A 13,973-nucleotide genomic window follows, 5' to 3' on the forward strand; every position below is an offset into this window, starting at 1 on the left:
TCAGTAGGTGGAATCAGTACAGCAATCACTGCTTCAAGGCAGCAAGGTACCATGGGTAATGTAGTCCTTATAAATTATAAGGAAACAACAGAGGAGAATCTGCAAAGCATGCAAGCAATCCAGGAAGTTGTGGACAGAGTTTGTCAGCAGACAGGTAGCACTCACAACATGAGAGGAGAATTTTCAAGTACGCTTATATTGGATTCTCAAATATAACTATTAATTGTATTGCTATGACAATGCTGATGTTAGAAAATGAAAGTGTATGCTGTGATCATAGAACCCCTTTAATGACTGCCTTACCAGGAGGGCATACTAACTTTCCATTTCATCCCATGCCACTCTGTTTATCTTCAAGATTTTTGGATTAATAGGAGTAGATTGGAAATACAGTAAAACCTTGGATTGTGAGCATAATTCGCTCCGGATACATGCTTGTAATCTAAAGCACTCTTATATAAGTCTTTCAGTTTATAGTCCATATAAAAAGATTATAGCAATGTGATAAGTTGTGTAACCATAAAATGTCCATCCACAAATGGTGCCTCCACAAGGGGATTAGAAGCAAAATCCAGCAGGAGCTACAGAGTATAAAAGAGAAGAGGGGCGCCTCTAAGTGTAGCAATATGGTTACATTTAACCACTTAAGCCCCGTAAGATTTTACCCCCATTCCGACCAGGGTTTTTTTTGCGATTCTGCACTGCGTGACTTTACCGGACAATTGCGCGGTCGTGCGACGCTGTACCTAAACGAATTTGACGTCCTTTTTTCCCACAAACAGAGCTTTCTTTTGGTGGTATTTGATCGCCTGTGCGATTTTTTGATCACGCGCTATAAACAAAAAAAGAGCGTCAATTTTGCAAAAATAACAATATTTTTCACATTTTTTTTATATGAAATTCCCCAAAAAAAATTTAAAAATCAATATTTTTTAACATTTTCGGCCAATTTGTTTTATGCTACCTATGTTTGGTAAAAAAAAAATCGCAAAAAGCGTATTTTAATTGGTTTGCGCAAAAGTTATCGCGTTTACTAACAAAGGGAAAGATTTTTGTCATTTTTGTTGTTTTTTTTTTTAACCCGTAATGGCGACGATCCGCGATTTTTTTTGCGGGACTGCGACATTGCAGCGGACAGATCGGACCCTTGACTGACATTTTTGACACTTTTGGGGTTACCAGTGACATTTCTACAGTAATCAGTGCTATACATATGCACTGTTACTGTAAAATTACACTGGCAGTGAAGGGGTTAACTTTTTTTGAGAGGGAGGGGTTATGTGTGTCCCTAGGGGCGTGATTCTAACTGTGATTGGCTGTGGCTTGAGCTGTAGAAACAGTGATCAACGGTCCTACATAGTAGAACCGTATGATCACTATTCCTACACAGGGGAGAATGACAGGCGGCTTTGTTTACATCAGCCACCTGCCTTTCTCCCTCTCCACCGACGATCGCCGAGTGACTGGTGGACATCGGGTCCGCCGGTCACAAGCGCGGGGGGGTTCGTGACCGCGCGGGAGCGCGCCTCCGGCGGCGCGCGCTCGCTCCCTAGACCCTTACAGGCTAGCAACGTAGTACTACGTCGCTCTGCCTGTGAGGGGCTGACCGCCGCAGTAAATAGTCGTACGGCGGTCAGCAAGTGGTTAAAGAAGGTACAACATTTAGCAACTCAAATGGTTGATGATTAAAACAGGCACATCTAAGAATGCAGCCATCCGGGGTAAAGCTGTCCACATAGACCATCCTCTGCACCACCGGATCTCACCGCTGTCAGTCTGCAATCATGACCAGGAAGACTACCCTGCAGTAGAGTGATTTGAAAGCGAGGCTTGAAGCGCTCGTGGAGCACAACGTGGAAGGAATGATGGCGGTGCGGAGGATGGTCTATGTCAGTGGTTCTCAACCCCTGTCCTCAGGACCCACTAACAGGCCAGGTTTTAAATATTACCTTGGGGAGATGCAGATTAGAATACTGCAATCACTGAGCAGCAAATGATATCACCTGTGATATATTTCAGTTATCTTGCAAACCTGGCCTGTTAGTGGGTCCTGAGGACAGAAATTGAAAACCACTGGTCTTTTTCAACAGCTTTACCCCGGATGCTTGCATACTTAGATGTGCCCGTTTAATTATTAATCATGTGAGTTGCTAAATGTTGTACCTTCATTAAATGTAACCATATTACTACACTTAGAGGCGCCTCTCTTCTCTTTTATACTCAGTTGTGACGTGATGCTACTTGTATATCAAGACATCGCTTGTTTATCAGGTCAAAATGTATAAAAAAATGTGCTTGTCTTGCAAAACGCTCTCAAACCCAGTTACTCTCAATCCAAGGTTTTACTGGAATTGAAACACAATGTAGAAGTGGTTACATGATTTTGCATTTTAACATATATGCAATTTAATGGGGTGTTTAGGAAACCTTAAGAAGAATCATAAGACAGTTTCCAGGTGAAATATATACAGCCATGTCCTCCTTCTCCACAGTACCCGGTACCAGTAACACTATACAGCCCAAGGCTGCATTCACACTTTCACATAGCGGGAACAAGCATTCCCGCTCGCAATTTCGGTTGAGCAATTTGCACACAATTTTGTGTGTCACACATAGGACAGCCCATTCACTTCATAGGTTGCCCCATGCCTTTTTGTCATCTGACAAGAAGCTCATGCTCCTTTTTGGGCGACAAGCATAGCGTGATTTTTAAAACTTGCATCTTGCTATGATCGCCATAAAGCATAATGACACCCAAAAGTGTATCACGTGTTCTGTAGCGATTTGGTATCCCAAAACACGAGATGTGAACGCAGCCTGCATATTGTCTCCATCATTTCATTCTAATTGTAATTTCCTTTAGTTTTATTCTTTGTACCTGTTCAGTAAAGTTTCTACAGCTATTTTCAGGAGTCTTCCACAATTGTAGTGTTTTGGTCTTGACTGTTTTTCAGCAGTAGTGACAAAATAGAGAAACAACTGACATCTGCACCCAAGAAACAGCTGTCCAAGGAACAGTCTACAGCTGGGCAGGAAACCTTGTAAGCTGTATGTGCCAGTCGTGTTATTGCAATCTTCAAAGGTAGCATCAAACACTACCCTACAGGACAACACAGGGTTGGACCGCCATTCAGATCACTGAACTCTACCAGCATAATAAAAAGAATGAAAGTAAAAACTGTAAAAAGGTTTCCCTGCAGTCATGGACCAACGTACAAATGACTTCATGCTTAAATGGTTGGTAAATGATGGTTATTCATCAAAGCTTGGCTCATTTATTAAATTAAAGTATGTTAAAAAGGCATACACATACATAAATTAAACAGACAAATTAGGTTGGACTAAAAATGTCAAAGACAAGGAGTTTGGGGCTTTATTTTATGTTTCACAAGATAGTTGTATGAGCGCTATGAAAATTATCATAAGGTGGTCATTTATTCCAGTCAATCCATCCATTGTCTTTCAAGCTTTCACAATATAATTTTCTTTAAAGCCATCACAAAAGCCGGGCAACTGATCACTGGAAGTATTCCTTTTTAAGCGGCTATGGATTTTTCTGCTGTGTGCAGAGAAAATGTTCATTTTTTAACATTACTTGCAGATATGTCGATAGACCTATTTGATGACTAGAAGCATTACTATGGCTTTGCTTCTGGCCTGCTATCACAGGAGAGTAACACTACTACACCTAACCTCTCTGATGCTGATTCTACATACACTGGTGAATGTCATTTTTTAAAGTATGTATAAACTGGACCAACTGGAAGGGGTGTATTTTTTAAAGTGTAATTCCACCTTCACCCACCTTCTTTTTTTTTTTGTAATGTTTAAGGAGATTACTGTTGTATAGTGTGAATGAATTCCTACCATTTACATTGCTGTAGCAAATTGGACCATGCTTTTTTCCGCCTTGCTCTGGATGAACTGCGGGTATAGGATTGTGTATATGGGATTGTATGGTTGGGTTTACTTTTCATTACTGTTTTTTTTTTTTTTTTTTTTAATCTATTTTTTTTCTATTGATTGAGCCAGATGGTCATGTGTCTTTTTTCAACCTAACTATGTAACTATGTAACCACTACCCTTAATTACTTAGCCACACCCACCTTCATTTGCCTGTCATTCTTCACTTATCACTTTTTATGACCATTGTCTTTGAGGACCCTAGCAGTGATGGGTGGCGTAAGAGACAAAGGAACTAGACTGGAAAAGGATAGGCAAGTATTGGGTAGCTCTATGGCAAGCATGCATCTTTTATATTATGTGATAGTTAGCGAGGGATGGTATGGCTGGTTGTGTGGGGAAGGACACTCATCCATTAATACAAAACTCTGAGTACAGAACTTTGTCTATAAGTAGTTTAACCTCCAGCGTACATATTACATATTAGTTATACATATGAATATATATCTATGCTCATTTAGTGAGGCAGCACAAAGAAATGCGCACCCCCCCCCCCCCCCCAAATCTCTGCTCTGCTCATGGGATAAACCTAAATATCCAGTGCTGTATCTTAGCCTAGGCCGACAAGGCCCAGGCCTAGGGCGGCACTTTGCAGGGGGGCAGCAAAAAAGCTGCACACCACATGCAAAAAGCAGCCTCCTCCCGTCTCCCGCATGAAAAGGGTCCCCCCTGGCTTGTGCTACACTTTTAGTTTAGTGCCAGTATTATGGGGCGAATTGGGCAAGAGGACAGGGTCCAGGAGGCAAATCAGTCTGGCACCCCGATAAAGCAGCCACGCTTTTACCTGCCGGTATGATAGGCTGCACTAATGGGCTCTGATAGGCTACACTGTTGGCCACTGATGGAGCTGTACTGAGGGCCACTGATGAGGCCACACTGATATGCTGTACTAATGAGGCTGCACTGATGGGCAGTAATGGGGCGGCACTGATGGGCACTGGTGAGGCTGAACTTATGAGAACTGATAAGGCTATGCTGATGGGCACAGATAGATTGTGGTTGTGGTCGGTGGTGTACGGATGACAGGGCGGATCATAAACAGGAAGGGGTGTGGCCTTTACAGGAAGGGGTAGGTCATATTTAAATTAGGGGGGGCACAAACTTAGTCAGGCCTAGGGCAGCACAAAACCTAAATACACCACTGTAAATATCTACCTTTGATAAACTGGTGATAATGTAACGTGCTGAGCAGCTGACTGATTTGGCAATGGACCTGGGCATAACACTGCACTAAATTGTGGGAGGACAGCAATAAGTTTCCTAAATCTGGTGGGGATTGGATCCTTGGCCTGAGCTATACACAGGGTCTCCACTTCTGCCTAGGGCCCACCCCTTCTCAATCAGCTGACAATACCTTGTAGTGCTGTGGCACATGAGGCCATCTGATTTGATAAAACACATAAAATAAAATAATACACCCTTTTCTCTCTCAAAAAAGAAAGGAAATGCAAAAAAAAGGAGGCAGCAGCTAAAAAGCAACTACAGGTGTTGTTGATACACATGAAAAAGAATGCTGGGTCTCTGATTTGTGAACACAGTGGGGTGGGTGGGGTGGTTTGGAATGGGGGTGTACACAAGCATATGTAACTCATTGCACTGCAATCCATTGTAATTTAGCACCATATAGCACTCGGCAATAACTAACTATTCCCAATGACTATTGTTTATTGTTGTTTACCTCACTGTTAATATACGCTTTTGTACCACAATTTTTTCACCCTAATAAAAAAGTTTGTATACAAATAAATTCCTGTGGGTCATTTGACCATTACATTGGATTTTATGAGACTTCAATCTTTTTTAAATAAAAGGAGAGGCTTTTTTTTTATTTATGACCACTCAATACCCATTGCCTAAACAATAGGGTATAACTGTACATGGAGCTACATTAGGGTGAATGTCAATCTACCTGAAGCTATAATTTGAGTCAATGCTAAACAAAAACTAAAGTACTCAGACCTAGAAACCAACATTCTTCAAAAATCAAATGTACTTAATGAGTGCAAACTAGTTTATTAGTATTACAATAAAATTAAATGGCTTAATTTTCTGTGTCCACGTTACATGGGTTTGTTTGAATCATTAAACATCAATTAACATTTTGTGGTTCTAATGAACAATATGTACCACCTAAACTGGCCACAGGGGGCACTGTTCTGTTTGCATCTATAGCTAATATATTTAAAGGACAAGGGAATGTTTCCTAGGAGAAACATGGAAGATGATATAGCTTTTTGCAAGTGCTAGTTGCCTGACTACCATACTAACTTCTTGGCTTCAATACATTGAGTAACTAATTCTCAAGTATGCAGATAAGAATGCATCACTTTACCTTTAATTGATGCTTGCTTTAGACCAATGAATTTAATGTATTAAAGCCTGATGATCAACATAGCAGCCAGGCGACTAATACTTTTAAAAGGAAGAAGACAGCAACAGTAGCTTACATATTCATTTTTGGAATATATGTATTACATTTGTTTAAAATGCAAGAAGACAAAGTCCTTTTCACATATAATTAGACTATGGCTAGAGGAACATCTTTGGGGTTCATAGATGACAAAGAGATTCTTGGGGGGAGGGAAATTGCTCTTGAACACCTGGCCAGTTCTGAAGGGTATCATCATATCAGATTGATTGATGCAAAAATGGAAAAGCAGGCTACAGAAGCTGATGGCTGAGCAGGTTAGCTCAACCATTTCTTCACGATTGACCGTGTAACATTGTTAAAACTCTAAGAGTTGCATTTATGATTGCATTTATAATTTCTGTTAGAAAAGAGGTGTATGCACATGATTTATGGGTCACAGAAAAAAGTGGTGATTGAAAACCTTCAGCATTTGATTAAAAAAAAAAAAATCAAAAAACAGACTAGAAACTGAAAAGTCATTTTTTTTTACAAACAAAAAAGGACAGGGATGGAAATATACCAAAAATAAACAGTGCAACGCTTCCCCCTTTCTCCCCTTCACCAACTCCAACATATATAATAATATACAATGATCTTTATATATTATAGAGAAATACAAAATCAAAAATCAAAACAGTGACAATGAAAAGTATATGTACTGTATACAATATCCATTAATCACATCAATATCACAACATGCAATCCTGTGCACTATTTTCAAATATCAAGTCCGAATAAGTGCTTGCAAAATCCTTATGGCAATGTTTCAAATGGAAACCACATGTGTTTAAGTGCTCCACAGTAACCCCAATGTGCGATCACAACCTTGTTGGACTAGAACTCATCGTCTCAGGTGGTTTTCATATTGACAATAAGATCTTATAGCGCTTTCCCCACTCCTGGGTTATATTCATCACATCAGAGGTTTCACATTATATATTTTCTTACCATAGTGCGTTCCGTAAGACTTTAATAACCAATAAAATAATACACACACATAGTCGTCCCAATGACCACTTTCAAGACTATGGAACACCATACATCAGTATTGGCTTGATATGCCTTTATTATTCACTATACCTTATCAAACTGCACATTGGCAACCTGGCATACCCTCTGGCTGCCCCCTTTTGGCCTGGGTGGGTTCTCCAGTTGCAGCCCTGGTATAGACCTGTGTCTGATGTCCTTACCCCCCTTTTAGATGATGGGTTCAGTCTCCGAGCTGACTTATACATTCTTGCATCAAACTCCTGATGAAGTGGACAGGGATCCACGAAATGCGTAGAGTCTTAGGATGCCAAGATATTCCATTTACTCTTTAGTATCTTTTTATGTTTATACTGTCATGTACTAGTACAACATGACATTTTTAAATATATGCATTTCTTATATGTTAGCTCTTTTTAATATATGTCTTTATTACAATTGGAAATTGCCATTATGTACTTTTATGATCAAGAAATGTTTAATAATGATTATTTTTAAATACATTTTAATACATTTGAAACTTTGTGTACTCTATGTATTATTATTGTATGGACCGGCCACATTTAAAGTCCCATGACCATTGCATGTTGTTTTGTATGTACAATTAGGGATGGAGGCATGTCTCTGTGGGTGCTTCAGATCACAATTACTTTTTAATGGTTAGTATACAATGAACCCTGTACTCAGGACTCTGTATCTAGCACACTCCTAATATCTGCACTCCTGGTATTTAATGCCCCTTTCAGTCCCTCCCACTGTTAGTGCAATTTGGCCACACCTACCATTTGATGCGGTTCAGTTGAGTTTTCCAACCTTTTCTCTGAGAAGAAAGCCCTGCTAATAACCATCCTTTGGTTCTTTACTTTTTCAAGTTCCTCATTCAATTCAACCCTCAGGCCATGTCAGGAAATCATTGGCTTACAAAATAAAAAAAGCTTCTCTGTTTCCAGTGGTTCCTGGCCTGGCCTTTTCTGCATGGTGCCCATGAGACATAGGGGCCCAGGTTGCTGGGCATGTACATCCAGAGAAACCTTTCCTACCACCACCAAGTAGGAAGACCCTATATTTTATGCCACCACTCATTCCTTACCCGGTGTAACCTCCATACTTCCCAGAGATTGGGTTTACTGGTAATGTCTTAGAAAGAATAACCATTTGGTCGAGCACTAATAGCAGCAACATACCCTACTGCTGTATTTAAATTCTCACCAAGCCAAGCTTAGCTTTTTTATGATGTTAGTCCCCAACAAATACATCACAGTGGAACTGTTAGTTTTAAACATTTACTAAACTTACTATTGCACATTTACTTCAGTGATTTCCAGCTTCTAGGGGCATCAGTCAGGTATGGTATATGCACAGTTACATTGGTATAAGTTGGACTATAACTAAGTATAAATATTCATCTTTAACATTTTTATCTATAGTTTTTTTTTCCAGAAAAGTTTGTAGAGTGCTAAATGTACATTAGAACTCCAGCTCGTCCCATTGTTTGTGCTACAAGAGGGGCGACTCGGTACTCACAAAACGGCTTGTGATTTTTTTACAATGAAATTTAAAGTGTTTATTACTGCAGCATTTCATATTCCTGATATGTGCCTGATGTATCATGTATATGTGTGAAAAAGTATCCTGTTCTCTTTGTTTTGTTTCCTTTATATGAAATCCCTGGTGTTCCTGCTAGTCCCTTTGCTTTCCTATTAAAAACTGACCACACTAAGCAGGAGAGCACGCTGGGGTCAGTTCTCTAGCTATGCTGAGAACTCAGTATGCTCTCCTCCAATGATCAGATTTCTCCTGACATGCCCTCTCTGTACAGCCATTTACTGGAGAGTTTATTGCACTGTTGCTTCTCCTCCCCCAGCTCTCATGCAGCTGAGAACAGAGATTATGTGATCACTTACAAAAAAGGAAAAAAAGGTATTCATAGGGTTTTTTTCATATCTATACACTTTTCATTTCTATTTTTGTTTTACAGGGTGATTGTTTACAATCACTTTAAGACAATTGTCACTATCCCAGCTTCTTCCCTAACTAGGGGAATGGCAACGTTTCATCTTTCCCCCCATGGGGAAGGCAAGGGTACCCTCTTTGTAATCTACCACTTCCTCTTTCTGAGGCCTCTCTCTCTTTCTTCCCACTGCTCTGCTCTCCAAAATCTTTCCAGGCAAATCATTTGATTGGTAGGAATTCCTGGCTTCAGGGCACTCAACCGTGCTACAACCACATATTGAGACTGGTAAGCTGTAATATATATAAACATTTTTTTCTTGGGTTTTAGATGCAGCTTAGGGGAAAAGATTTAATCTCCTGGCAAGCTTGTGCTCATTTTATTTATTGCCTTGTATATGCCAAACTAGGTGATCCTTTAAGGGTAACTCCAATACCCTGGGAAAAAAAATAGGAAATAAAAAAAAAAAAAACAATTTAGCATATATAATTGAGACAAAAGCCATATTGTAATTTCATGTTATTAAAAATTACCTTTCCTTTTCATCTGTCATTTTCTGCAAAAGGTACGGAGCACCCCCAATAATGTTATTTCCTGCTTGGGAGATTGGTTAATGGATTTTACCAGAAGTCTATAGTAAGATGCAAGTCAGGTTTTAGGTACACTCTACAACAGAAATTTAATTTTTTAGTGAAATACTCACCAGGACTTCTAAAGGTATGCTAACACTGTAACTTTCCTCATTAGAGCATTCAAATTGACAAAGTCACTCCCATTCATAGTCACACTGCACATACAGTAACAAAGCTTTTTCTTCAGAGCAGAAACAGGTAGGACTCTGTTACAAAGTTTGTTAAAATCCTTGCAATGTACATAGATCCATATAGAGTGAAAGAACCATGGACTTTTTAGGCACCAAAACAACCAAAGGTCTGTATAAAAATTCACATTATTTCATATATTTAAAAAAAACATAGAAAAACGGCTAAAATTTCATAAATAAAATAGAATACTCAAAATAAGCTACTATTAGGGTCAGAAGACCCAAACCAATCCTATAGAGATATTCATCTATCAGCCAGAATATGTGGGGCTGTCAATGTCCAGCAAGGATTGGCATATATTGACGTAGCTTGTTGAAGCTCAACATATTTTGCAACAAAGCGTTTCCAAAGAAGCTTCCACAGAAGCTTAAGTTTATACTGCTAGATATAACAGACTGTGAACCTTCTAATCTTTAATAGAAGTGATGGATATGGTAGAGCCTGTATAGATAGTCATCCACATAAAGGGAGATCTAAAAGGTTATAATAGTGGGGATAGTGGTGTATCGTTTCAACGTATGGACAAAGATGGAAATATAGATACATGGGAACTAGAGTCCAATACACCTCAGGATATCACACATCCTATAGTTCAAAACATCCAGCCCTCTGGCGGCACTCCAAATGTATAACCAGTACCAATACCGATAATCATCCGCAGGTCCCTACACTGTGAATCAGCTGGCCTCAGGAGACATTCATAATGACTGTGGATACCAATCCTTTCTGGACGTTGACAGCCCCACGTTTTCTGGCTTATACATGAATATCTCTATAGGATTGGTTTGGGTTTGCTGTCACTAATAGTAGCCTATTTTGAGTATTCTATTTTATTTATGAAATTTTAGCCATATTTCGATGTTTTTAATATATGAAATAAAAGTTGTAAATTTTTTACAAACCTTTGGTTGTGCTGGTGCCTAAAAAGTCCAAGGTTCTTTCACTCTATATCAGGGATCCTCAAACTATGGCCCTCCAGCTGTTGTGGAACTACACATCCCATGAGGCATTGTAAAACTCTGACATTTACAGACATGACTAGGCATGATGGGAGTTGTAGTTCCTGAACAACTGGAGGGCCATAGTTTGAAGACCCCTGCTCTATATGGTTCAGATTTAAGAGGATGTGGCACCTTGTTATTGGTCTATACATCCATAGTACGTTCTAACGAGCAGGGCCCTCTGATTCCTACTGTATTAAAGTGTATTGTATTTGTACTGTCTACCCTCAAGTTGTAAAGCGCTGTGTAAACTATCGGCGCTATATAAATCCTATATAATAATAATAATTGTATCACCCTGTGATGATGTAATATGCCCATCTCAATGTACATTGATCACCCAGAGGGTCAACAAAAGTGGAGTTACTCTTTACGTTTAAAGTAGGGACACTTTGAAACTTGAATGTTGCTATGGTATATACAGTATACAGTATCTGTAAACATATGCAAATGTAGACCTTGGTTTTCAACAACATATTGTTCAGTTTTATTTAAAAGCCCTCAAGGTGCTGAGTACATTTTATAATGCAGACCTAAATCAAATCTAAGCTGCCATGTTTAAACTGCCGTAACCTGTAGCACAGAAAGCATAGGGACTCTGTGGAATGTACTTCAAATTGTACACATTTTCTGCAATAAAGTAACAATTATAGTAACATATCACCTCGGGGCACACATCAGAGAATATTTGAAAATTGCAAATTATTGATTGCAAGTTAGATTCTATTAGCTAATTTCCTGTTATATTCTAGTACTTGGATAAGACCTGCTCTCCCAACATGTGCCTTACCTTGCACATGCCTGTTAGGTGAAATAGCTGAAAAAGAAATTGTTTAAAAGCCTTCCGTACGAGTAAAGTGATAGGTGCCACTCCTTGTGATTTTGTTATGTGTGTGGTGTGCAGTTTATAAAAGCATATTCTTTAATAAAAAAAATGCTAAATCTATACATTTTATATGGTAGTGGTAAAAAAAAATAAAGATACTGAATGGATTTTACAGACATTTTAATAGCAATATATTTTTTTGGATACAAAATCAATTTTGTAGTTACAAAACTATTTTTCCCAGAAGGTAATTAATATTGTAGTGCAAAATGCATGTTGTTTTCCCAGAACATTTGCAGAATTCATGTTGTGCTGACAATAGTAGTTTGTAAGCACAAAAACAGCTTGTTAGCATACAATCCTGTGGCCACAGAGATTACAGTAGATCACGCTTATTAAATTCACTTTGCAATCACATAATGTTATTTGCTTTTGAGTGATTAGCAGATCAATTGAACTAAATTTGTATTTGACCTGGATTGGTGTCTTGGCTGTTCTTAAAGCGGAGTCCTGGCCTATTTTGCAACTTTAATGATTTCCAGAGTGCTCGCTATGCTGATCAACAATTGAGCATTTTACATTTTTTTCAGGGGTCCCTTACCTTATTTTCAGGGCATTTTAATTGTACTGCCTCCTTCTCCCCCCTCTGTGGCTGCGGCCACCGATATCACTTCCGCCTTTGCATTGCATCCTGGGAGCTGTTTGTCATCACTCCCAGGAGGCTGGAATCAGGAAGAATTCCCAGAACACTCCCTGGAATCAGGAAAAAGGACACAGCAGATTACACTGTGGCTTCAAATGGCCACGTCCAAGATGGCCGCGCTCAGACAGCATTTTTAAAAGTAAGATATTGACTAAAATCCAATACTGTACACCTTGTAAGTATGAGAATAGCGGTTCTGTAAAGGGCGATTGATTAGTATTATAGGGGTATTTTTAGTTAAAAAGGTATTTGAGGCCGGAACTCCGCTTTAAACAAGAACATTTGATTGGGTGAACTGTTTGACTATATATACCGTATATACTCGAGTATAAGCCGAGTTTTTCAGCATGTTTTTTCATGCTGAAAATGCCCCCCTCGGCTTATACTCGAGTCACTGACTGGAGTGTCTTTTTAAAAATGGCGCCGCTCGGCGCCGACGTGTCACTGCGCATGTGCCGCATGCCCGGAAATAGCTGAACGTGTTCGGCTTTTCCCGAGCATCGGTGGCGCATTTGCGGTGACGTATGGCGGCGCCGGGTGACGCGATTTTTAAATCGAAGACGGCGCCTCACCGACAGGTAAGTGAGATGCCTCCGCAGCCCCTGTATTTCCTCATGCGGTGCTGCGGGCATGGTACAGGACATTCTCCTGTACCATGCCCGCAGCACTGCATCTCCTGTGCCATGCCTGTAATTACTGTGCCATGCCTATACCTACTGTGCCATGCCTATACCTACTGTGCCATGCCTGTACATACTGTGCCATGCCTGTACATACTGTGCCATGCCTGTAATTACTGTGCCATGCCTATACCTACTGTGCCATGCCTATACATACTGTGCCATGCCTGTACATACTGTGCCATGCCTGTACTTACTGTGCCATGCCTGTACCATCACCTGTACTATGCCTATACCATGACCTGTGCCATGCCTGTACCATGACCTGTGCCATGCCTGTACTGTGACCTGTGCCATGCCTGTACCATGACCTGTAACATGCATGTACCATGACCTGTGCCATGCCTATACCTTCACCTGTGCCATGCCTGTACCATCACCTGTGCCCTGACCTGTGCCATGCCCTTACCATGACCTGTGCAATGCCTGTACTATGACCTGCGCCATCTCCTCTACCATGCCCGCAGCCCCTATTTTGTGTCTCGTGGTGGTCCAGTTGGGTCCAGTAGCTGCAGCATTTCCCACCCTAGGCTTATACTGGAGTCAATAAGTTTTCCCACTTTTTTGTGGCAAAAGTAGGGGTCTCGGCTTATATTCGGGTCGGCTTATACTCGAGTATATACGGTAT

The sequence above is a fragment of the Pelophylax lessonae genome (genome assembly GCF_965119305.1).
Source record: "Pelophylax lessonae genome assembly, chromosome: 2".
Taxonomy (NCBI): Eukaryota; Metazoa; Chordata; class Amphibia; order Anura; family Ranidae; genus Pelophylax; species Pelophylax lessonae.